General features: G+C 36.9%; 1 long non-coding RNA gene across 1 annotated transcript; it reads left to right on the top strand.

The window, feature by feature from the left end:
• Positions 1–1,416: 1,416 nt before the first annotated feature.
• Positions 1,417–6,352, top strand: LOC116447477. Its single transcript, XR_004241586.1, has 3 exons — positions 1,417–1,786; positions 3,070–3,139; positions 4,712–6,352. It is a non-coding gene; the product is annotated as an uncharacterized LOC116447477 (long non-coding RNA).
• Positions 6,353–10,076: the final 3,724 nt, after the last annotated feature.

Genomic DNA, 10,076 nt, shown 5'->3' with positions numbered 1-10,076 from the left:
TTGCAAACAAAGTTAAAGACTTTCCAGTGCTGAAACAAAAGGCAGGCTTTTGTGTCTCATTGGAAAGGTAAAGAGGAACAGGTTTGTTGCTAAAACAATAAAAGTTTATTCTTCTCTCTGTTCTGGTTTTTATGGTCTGTTATTGTGCTGAAACTCATCCAGTATTTACCAGGTGATAAAAAGGACAAACAAAACTCTACTTTACTGGAAAACTGTGAACCTTTGTTGTCATAGCTGGCATCAAATAAACCTGCAAAGTGGGATATTGTCAGAGTCCCTCTGAAGACTGGCAAAATCCAGAGTTTTCCTAACAAGTAAAAAATATTAGTTTGGTATTGTTCAAAACTCTAAGCTGAATTCTGATAGAATTTATGCTAAACTTCTGAGAAACTCACATGAAAGTCAGTAAAATTGCAGCACTCTTTTTATGTCTGTAAACAACAGGGACTGCCTAAAGGCACCTCAGAACGTATTAAAACACGGGACCCCAACAAGGGCTGGAAACAAGAGTTTTCTGCTTTTCAAAGCAGCATCTTCATTTGCAAGTCAAGCAGTTATCATGTGGTAAAACACTTCATGTCAGCAACTAATGTATCAGGAATGTCAGGTCACAGAGTTTACCCATTCAGCACTGCACAGTTAACATGCCTTCACTTCAACCCTGAGCCAGCTATGTCAGTTTATGATGTGTTTAATATGATCAAATGTAGTCCAGGGGAGTTTATTTCTTTTGCAATATTAGAGAATCATTCATTTAAAACAATCTTCAAAATATCCAGGAGCTGCTCACCTCACCATGAGTGACAGCAGAGCCCTGAATTAAATCTGTTCCCCAACACTCAGGTGAGACAAAGATGAGCAAAACCCAGAGTTGTTGCTTCCCAATCCTATTCTCCAACACCACCTCAAACAGCTGATCTTCCCAGGAGTAAAAATAATTTTTTGGGCAGATATGTGGTAAATTTATCTGAGTCCATCCCAGATGCATGCAGTAAGTCAAGCTAGAGTCAAAAAAATTAAATCCCACCCTTAGTTAAAGTGGATTTTAATTACAAACCCCTAAAATTTACTTTATATCTCTAAAACACTATGTCTTAGCAGAAAATCTAAGGTAAGGAAAATTGCAGTAGAAGAAAGTAGAAACTCCTTTCAGAAGGCAGCCTGAGAAAGTCTAATGAAAATTCATGTGGCCTTCTTCAAGTTTTTTGATACCAGTGAAAGCTGAGCAGAATTTCACAGCCCAAATAAAAAGCAACAAAATGAATATCTCGCCTGAGGGAATTCCCTGCTCCAAATATCAAAGACTATCTGGAAACAATAAGTGTGAAGCTATACCCAGGTTTTACTGAAAATAAACTGCTACACACCACCACTTCCTCTCTCATCTTCTGTTCCACAAAATCCAAAGTACTAGCTAAGCATATGTAGACTCACACTGCTCCCAAAATGCAAAAGAGGAGGAGGCATCCCACATAGCTGAGAATTTGGTAAAGGAGTCAGAAATGTGGAGAAAGACGTAAAAGGAGAAGAAGAAGAAACAAGGGGATCTCCTTGGATTTTCTCTTTCCCCAAATGAGGCTGGGGACTCCTCCATTGCCATGAAGGCTGGGAGAAAGGAGAGTGGGAGAAGAGCAGCATCTCTCCTGGGATAATTGGATTTCAGTGCTGGCACCCAGCCCAGCCAGAACTGGAGCTGCAGCACCCTGAGCTGAGGGAAGCAGTGCCTGCCCGAGCCTCTGAACTCTCATCCAGCAAACCTCGCAGCTGGAACCCAAGAATTCCAGAGGTAAGATGATGCTCTTGGAGAAGACATCTCCCAGCTCCCAGCTGATCTTCTACCAGCATGCTGGTCCTCTAATTTCTCAAAAAAATTCTATCAGGAATGCCATTTCTAAAAGATGTTTACAGGCAAGAATTATAATTTGATATAATGAATAATAACAGTGCTTATTAGTTTTCTGTTGGATCTCCCATATCACTCAAACAGAAGCTGTGCTTAGGAAGAGAGAAGATACAAATTTATGGCCACCACTATTCTGCAGAATTTGCTGACTTTTCTGGTTGCTTCCACAACTGATTTAATAGTTTTTAAGGAAGTCTTATGCATGCTATTTCTTTTCTATATTCAAATAGCACATAATGATCAGAGACACTTTTAATTCCTTTTAGGCTAAGAGAAACCCACCTGGACTTAGTCCTGTTTAAGAGCAGAAAACACAAAGAATGCTTATGAATTTATTCTGCTAAAGAAATCTGGTTTAGTTCCTTAAGCAGAGCAGCCAGAAGAACAACTCATGATAAACTTGCGGATACTCTTCTCTACACATACACAGAACTCTTTTCAGTTAAATATAATACTACAAATGAGACAGAATCCTTCCATGCCCTACAGGAGAAATACGACAGCCATTTATGGGAATTACCCATCACCAAGCTACGACAGAGTAAATACATCAAACGAGTATCCAAGAACAAGAGACACACCAAACTCTGAGAACCCTGAGAAACAAATGCCTGGCTTTAAGCGTTATAAATCAGCTTACCCAATTTATTTGGCTATGTAGCAATACCCTTATGTGAGAGGAGTTGTAAGAGCTAATTTGTGCCTTGGGAAATTATGGAAGGGAGTTTGCAGCTCTTTATACAGGCAATCACTTCTAATGAGCAATATGCAGAACCCTGTATCTCCCTAACCTTTCCTTGATATTTTGGGAAAATTTTAAAGAAATTTTCTAACTCTCAAATATGCCCAAAAGATCATTCTTCCATCTATATGCATGCATCAATCTATATCCACAGATGTTGTACCATGTGATCTCCACTCAGAGACCCTATGGAGAGTTACACGTTCTACTCAATCTCCATATGTGACAGCAGAATGTTTCTCTTAAATCATTGATACTTGAATGCTCTAAAAAATAAAACATAAATACCTCTGGATTTATTATTTGTGCATAATGAATATAAGAATCTGCAGCTTTATGCAGACAAGCTTAAGTGGCTAGAAAAGCTAATGTTTGCATTCTACTGTATCTGTTACTAAAATACTTCCCCTCTGATGTTCTGCAGCATGATCATCCTAGAGAAGAAAGGCAAGCAGTTCAGAAAATTTCTAAAGAAAAACAACATTTTACAAACTGTAAGTACAAAAGCTCTTTTCAGTAAAGAGAAAGGCAAAAAATATTCAGTGAAAAGAACTGAAACCTTAAGAAACAGTCACAGAAAGACAGAATTGGAGATCAATAGTGAAAAACACATCCCTTCAAGGATGGGGAACGAAAAATGAAAAAACAATAGATGGAGCTTTCTGGCTCAATGCAATCAAGTCCTACAGTTAAATCTACCAATCTTACCTTTCTTCATCTGTTACATTTCTCATTTATTTACGTCATTAACCATTAGGAGACATTCAGTAAGTTTCACGGTCTCTAACAAACAGCCTCCAAAACAGATTTGATTTAATTAGCAGACAAACTTTATGATTTAGCTATAATGGACTTCCTATTTGAGATAATATCCTCTTATTTTATCCCATTGCCAAAATAACCCACATACTCTGTGTTTAAATTCCATATAAATGCCTGATTTTCTAACACCTTGAAAATTATGATGAGTTTTTCCACTAAACTTAATACTCTTTTCACAGTGTTAGAGGGCTCAAATGCAACCTGAGGAAGAAAGCACTGTTCTAGAAGGCTGGTGTTTGCTATTCTGCAGAGAAATTATTTGATTAATCCCTAGGGGAATGGCTAAACTAATTGGAAATTGTAAACATGGAGATAACTGAGAAGTGTTAATCCATGGTATAAACAAGTAAATTTGCCAAAAGAAACCTGGCTGAGAAATACCACTTCATGACTGGCTGCTGAGGGGTGATTCAATCCTCTGTGGCAGATATGGATTGTTCCCCCTTCATGCAGCAGGTGTTAAGAAAGCTCTTGCTGCAATGTAGGGGAGAGACTGAGAGCTGAACAGGCTTACAAATAAAGAGGACAGCATTTTCCAGCAACATAACTGGATTGATGTTTAGAGGTAAAGCACAAAGGAACCACCTATGTCCAGCTATTCACCTTTCAGTATACATCTTCACTGTCCTCTTTTCTCCTCACTGTCCACAGCAGTTTCCAGGCACAAATTTTGATCTTTCTGCCTCTCCTCCCCAGCCTCCACATCTACAGGATACATCCTTTACCCAGATCCTCCTTTTCTTGCTCCTAATTTGACACATAATTGTCTTTCTGGGCCCACTCAAGGTCTCAGTAGTAATCCAGATGTCTTTCTGGTAGGCATTCTCCAAACACACACAAAAAGTGTTCTGTGTGTTAGGTCAGTTACCAAGCACGAGAAACTAAAAGCAGGAGGTGGAGGAGAGAAGTGAGGCACAGGAAAGAGGGTTGATCAGCCAAACCAGTCAGTGAAAGGTATGTACAGAGAAAACTGGGTGATGTCAAGCAGCCTCTTTCAGTTCCCAAGTCTACCTTCTTCCCAGTTTCATCAAAATTCATGCAAAAATGGTTGAAGAAATAGTCCACTGCCAGATCTCTCTGATGCACAGTTTCTCAAATTTCTGACTACTCAGATTGGAGGAAATTTCAGCATTCTGAACATTTGTTTTCATTTGAAACCATAACTCTTAAAAAAAATTGATACATTATTAATATTTGCAGCAGTTATTATTTCTGATATTTTTTTTCTGACCGTTTGTCAACAGCTTCTCTTTTTTTCACCTTACAAGAAAAGACAATTTTACAAATTCCTGGAGGAAAATATGGACTAAGAAGAGAACACTTCCCAAAAGCAATATTATTTGGTCTTGATCCTGTGATTACTTCTCATGTGAATGGCAGCCTTGCAGTCAACATTTAGACACAATGAGACTGTTCTGCATGAGGTGGATTTGAAGTTGTGTGATCATATGACTGTGGATACTAAAAAGGAAGGATTTTCAAGGCAGCCTGAAGCACTTATGTACCTAAACCAAATAAAAATTCATTACTTGATTCCTACATCTCTTGGGTGCCTTTGAAATAGATATATATATATAAAAGCATTACCCTTTAATTAGATATCTTTATTACACCTAATAGCAATTATTATAAGCATTGAACACTGTTTTGATACTTCTACTTCTTTTCCAGACTTTTATATTCTCATATGGAAACCTTACCTATGTTGTAAATTTTTGTTTTCCTGTGAAATATATATTACAAAGGAGAAAAACTGCTGGTATGATCATGGAAAATTAATTCAGATAACAGATTAAAATAATTTTAATATTCTTGAACTTTCATTCACTTGTATTCTTGGGTGTAAAATGTGTAGGATTTAACTGGATGGATTTTTCTTCTTTTTATCCTGCCAATGATTTTGTGTCAGTTCTTTGGCCATATCAGAATGAAATTCATCACATTTCAGAAGCCTAGAAGTTGGATATCCGAGTTCAAGCTATTCCCATTCCCCTAGCAGTCAGTAAAGAGACATAGGCTTCCCCAGAGGGCAGTTTATCTGATCTTTTCTAGACACCTATCTCAGGAAGAGATGAATTGCTGTCTGGAGATGGTATTTCTCTCCATTGACTATTAAAAGAGTATGTAGTAACTGTCTTAGTCACTTTGTAACTGTTACCATGTTGGACGCCTAAACCAGGGCAGATGGATCTCTTGTTAGGTGACATTTTCACTTTTACTGCGTGCCAGGTTCAAAAGAGCATTACAGGCAAATCAATGTGTTTGTCTGCTGTCCCACTTTCTATATATGTACGTGTGAACATCTGTTCTGGAAGCTAATGAAAGTAGTTCTTCAGATTCTTTCCTCAAAGTTGTTTTTAGCAATTTTTCCATATATAGTAAATGCCAGATATCTGTTGAGATATTCTGTGCAAATGCATGCTTGCCAGTCCTTGTAAACCTGTTCTGTCATGAGCTCCCAGTCTTCACATTAAAGCAGCATAATGCCAAGGTGCATGTACATGCAAGCAAGGAACGTAATAAATTATAAAGTGCCAAATAAAATTTAAAAAAAGCCTTCCAAAACCTCGGGGGAAGAAAAGACAAATACATAATTTTTTTTTATACAAGAGAACACGGAGTGCTAGAGGCTGAAATCTTTCAAAAGCAAGTGCACTCCAGTAAAAGTGTTCAGACATGGGAAAATGAATAACATGAGATTTTGATAGTTAAGAGACTGGAGCGAAACATTGTGAACAGTGTTTGTGGAGTAACTCATTAACTTTTTCTGCTTGTTTTGAAAGGTTATATAGATTGCAGTACTGGCCTTTCACATCTGGTGTTTAAGGTTTAGAACTCTCCTGTTCAGCTTTCATGACTCTAAAATCTTGATTGCAAGAGTTATGCTACAATAGAGAGGGGAATAAAAAATGCCTGCTTCAAACCAGCTGTAGGGGTTTATAAGGAATAAAGTAACCTAGGGAGAGATGGGGGAGGATTAAAGGGAGGGGACTGCAATGTGAAATTCAGCCCTTGCCATGATTTTCAACATATAATATTTAAAGGTGAGAAACCCTTGTTTTCTACTGGTCTTTTCTCAGTTTCATTTAGTTCTACATGTCTGAACCAGAACTGAAAATAATAAATGACTACTGGGAGAACCAAAAGGCTTCTACATCACTAGCACTGTCATCTGCTCTGCAGCCACATATTTTCAGACCATGAAAAAATGAAAGAAATTCAGGACGTTTGAGGGGGAACATAAAGTTTCTCAACGTGAAGTCCTCAGACCCCAGAAAACAGCCTACCGTCCAAAAAGAGGCTGAATATTTACTTCCTTTTCTGATATATAAGACTTTTATTAGCACATCCCAAATGAAATTTGTACTTTTTGCAATAATACCACTATATTGACTCATGTTTGCCGGAAATGTACTATACTACTCGATCTTTTTCTGCAGTACTGGTGCTTCCCCCACCTTCCCCAGTCTCTATAGGAAAAATTGATTTCTAAACTGATTGCTCAGCAATACCAATCTTAAGGTCCTTGAAAATTTAAAACCAGTACTTCTGCTTTTTCCACTCTAAATTCATCTTGAATCTTTGCTTAGAGAAAGGAGAATAGACTCATGTTCTGTACCAGATTTCTTAATTTATATAATTTGCTTCATAGGTGTAGCAAATGCCCGCAGTGGACTATGGTGAGCTGTTGTGGGAAAGAAAGTGGATTACTACATTCCCTGGCATTAAATCTCCAGGTAGAAATAGCATTTACTTTTATTTAATTTCCAAAATATCAGTTTTTGAAGAGTGCTTTGAATTCTGGGATGGGCCCTGGAGTGTCCACAACCAATCTCAGGCTGGAATAAGCCTCCAGTGTTAAAAGTGTACTGACTGCTCCATCAGAGTTGTTAAGAAGGATATTACTCTGAATATGCTTTGGGACAGATCCCAGCAGAACCTGACTGGAAGTCTTCCCCTCATCTGGCATCTGTGGTTTACCAGCCTGCTACACACTTTTCTTACGGCAATGCATCGCCCTGGCTTTGTTATGAAATCTTGTGTCATAGAAACAATAAGGGAACATGATCTGTTATGACTCCTTCACAAATACATCATCAGATTTCTAATTTTAGCTCCACATACACTAAAAAAGCAAAGAAAGTGGGTGCCTGGCTTTCTTTATAAGTGAAATATAAATGAAGTTGTAAAATACAAGTGTAGTGTTTTTTAAGCGAACTAAAAAATCAAGTGTGAAGTCACTGCATCATTTTAAAGAGAAAGTCAGAGGGGATTTCTAATTGTGACAGTGTGAATTTTGGTACTATGTGAAGGAGGAGCTTAATGGAAAGGTTTACTCAGAGTGCAATATTTTTTGATCCACTTTCTTCTCATTTCCATGAACACATTTCTTGGCATGGAAAGCTTCATTTGCACATGGTTGTTCTCACTGTATGCAAATATTTTTTTTTGCAACACAATTTATCTCTACAGACTGATCTCTGTGAACTTTCTGGCACATTTGGAAGCAGCTGACAACGTAGTTTCTGCTATCTAAATGGCTGTGTTCCCAAACACATTTAATTCGCTTTAACAGCACTCCCTGCAACTTTCCTGCTTCGTGCTTTTATTCTCTTGGACTTTATGGGTTAATTGAGTTCATATGGGCTCAGTGTTTTGATTAAAGATCTCCAAGAAAAGAATCACGTGAGGGAGAAATACTGATGAATCAGTAGGACAACTTCTAGTAGCCAGAAAGCCAATGGAATGTTTTTATAGTGCAGTGTTCTTTCTTATAAGCTGAAAAAGGTCCTGGTCATGTACTATCATTTAATATCTCATAATAGATTTTTGTAAATAACAATATTACTTCTAGTATCCTTGCCAAACTGTGGTGCTAGTAGTTGCATTGCACTAACTCATACTGGTTTTGTATATTCATAGGAATTTCTTTCCATTTAAAAGTTAAATATTATGTCATGTGTCTGTATTTTTCTCTTTGACAAAATGGTTAATGCAAGTCTTTAACAAGTTGCTAAAATGCAGTTTTAGAATTCAGACAGGTAGACTGACTGACTCCATGTCACAAGGTACCACATTTCACAAATTATCCATCCTATTGGATGCAACAGTCTGGATTTGGCTAAGCAATTAAGCATTAAATCACATTTAATTTCAAAGGTTAGGCTAAACAAGCAATTTAGGTTGTATATGATAACCATTTTGTCCTTCCATGGTTGACATTTATGTTGTTGAAATATTTCGTCAATGGTAATTCGATGCTTTATTTCCAGTTCATTGATGAAAATATTGAATGCCGTATAAAATATCTATTACGTGTATCCACACTAGGAGCATATCAGGTGATGATTAATCCCTATGGATGAATGTTTTTTTTCAATTTGTTAGTTATTTCTTAAGTTCTTTAATATATACTGTATTAATATTGTGGGGCCCAAATATCTTCACCAGAATGTCAGGGCAGCTAACTAAATTGTGAATTATAATAATGCTTGCAGCAGCAAACAGAAGGAACATTCTTATTGACTTTAAGGCTGTGTCAGAGAAAGGTGAAAAAGAAAAAAAAGAAAAATTACAATTTTATCTACAAGAATAAATTTGAGTTGTTTTTTTTTTTTTTTACCCATGAAATTATGATATGGGAAGAGGAAAGTGTAAGATTGAATTGAGAAAAAAAATGTGGGTTTTCAACTCCATCAGTCCCAAATTCTAAAGCTATTTGCAGCTCCATTGCCTCCCTTCGGGTTAACCAGAACCGTGTCCTTCCATATAAAAAATAACCCTTTCTTAAAGGTTATAGCCCCTAACTTAATCCTTTCATAATGCCCTTTTAACAAGAATTTTGAAGCATAGGATAACTGCTAGATAATAAGATTAGATGTGAATCCATTAGGATGTGTAATGTCTAGACCAAACCAGAGAGACACAGAAGAGGCTGTTCAAAGAGACCTGACTCTGTTTGCCACACAAGATATTTCATGACATTTTAGATATCCGAGATATCCTCTCTGGTTTCCAGTTGTCACTTCAAAATTATTTGTGTATTCTGTAGATTCTTTGTAACATTTACTAGCCCAGAGTCTTATAAATTGTACATTATCTCAGGAGTCATTAGATACCTATGTCTGAACAATTGAATTGAGTTCCAATTCTATTACAAGAGGAAAGATACACTGGAATTATAATTAGAAAGTTAAGCTATAAAAATGTTTATTCTGTCATCCAGAACTTGGATTTGAATCTAATACAGGCACACATATTTTTATATGTCTATAGTTTACAGTGTCATGAGAAATGTTTCTTATATAGTTTACATAACCAGATGTCATTTGAGCATTTTATGTGCCCGATTTTGTGTCCAAACCCAAATGAGTATGACTATATTTGAGCTCTTCAATATTGCATGTGATCAACTTTGGAAATCTTTATTGAGTTATGGTTTTAGTCAACACTGAATTCAACATGCAAAATCAAAAATGAATTTTTTTTAAAAAAAGTTGTTTTCTAAACACACGGGTGATTGTGGCCTAATGGGTGAAATCCCCAGGGACCAGCTTCCCAAAAACCATGCAGATTTCTCAAAAGGAGACATGATATGAAGAACCTCAG

The sequence above is a fragment of the Corvus moneduloides genome, chromosome 1 (assembly GCF_009650955.1).
Source record: "Corvus moneduloides isolate bCorMon1 chromosome 1, bCorMon1.pri, whole genome shotgun sequence".
In the NCBI taxonomy this organism is placed as follows: domain Eukaryota; kingdom Metazoa; phylum Chordata; class Aves; order Passeriformes; family Corvidae; genus Corvus; species Corvus moneduloides.
Note: the sequence above shows the minus strand (reverse complement) of the source record. Positions and strands in the feature narration are given on the sequence as shown.